General features: G+C 44.6%; 1 protein-coding gene across 1 annotated transcript in view; it reads right to left on the bottom strand.

The window, feature by feature from the left end:
- The window catches only part of TDRD12 (tudor domain containing 12), a gene marked incomplete at its 5' end in the record, with an annotated part of 227,744 nt that overhangs the window by 142,181 nt on the left and 84,796 nt on the right, over window positions 1–767 (bottom strand). The window lies entirely within an intron of this gene.

Raw genomic sequence — 767 nt, 5'->3', positions numbered from 1 at the left:
AGTAGCTGCTGATTGTTAAAGCCATCCACTTGGGTTATTTCTGTTGGAGCAACACAGGTGGAATGTATCTTGAGTCCTACCTTGCTGGAGGGTATAACTTCAATCACCACCCTTAGCTTCCTTGAGGGTATACCTATGAATCTCCTGGGAAGAGTCACCTTCCTCTTGCTCGGGTTCTGTGTTTTGGCTCATCCTCATCTCACCCCTGGATTTGGGACAGCAGCTGTCACCTCATCTACTGGTCGAGGTTCATCAAACCCCAAAAATTGGGAGTATACTTCAGACCCACTCACAGACCTGGGACTTGCCAGCCTGCCAGCCTCCACCACTACTACATGAGACAATCCCTTGGGTGTCTGTGAGTTCTGTGAGGCATTACAGCAAAATACAGAACCCTAAGACGGGGCAAATTACTGGGAGGAGGAGGAGAAGTTAATGTCTGAAATGATGGAGTGGCACGGTAATTTGGACATTTGGGACATCTTTAACCTCCGCCTACAGGGACCGGCCTTGTGCCGATCTTTCTAAAAGAAATTGTTCAAGCAATATGAAAAAACAGGGAGGCATAAAAACGAACCAATTAGGTAATATCACAGAAAATAACTAAACAGGAAGTTCTAAGAATTGGTCCCTCCATGGAAACAACTATTGAGCAGTATGAAGCAACTATTTTGGAACTCTGAAGTCTAGCTGCACACCTGTAACTAGACAAAAAAGCTGGTAAATTTGGGTAATAGTGAATTTTTATGTTTCATGTAGGGCTACCA

Source organism: Orycteropus afer, unplaced genomic scaffold (assembly GCF_000298275.1).
Source record: "Orycteropus afer afer isolate SDZICR_OR568_19922 unplaced genomic scaffold, OryAfe1.0 scaffold00459, whole genome shotgun sequence".
Taxonomy (NCBI): domain Eukaryota; kingdom Metazoa; phylum Chordata; class Mammalia; order Tubulidentata; family Orycteropodidae; genus Orycteropus; species Orycteropus afer.
This window is presented reverse-complemented; position numbering and strand designations above follow the sequence as displayed.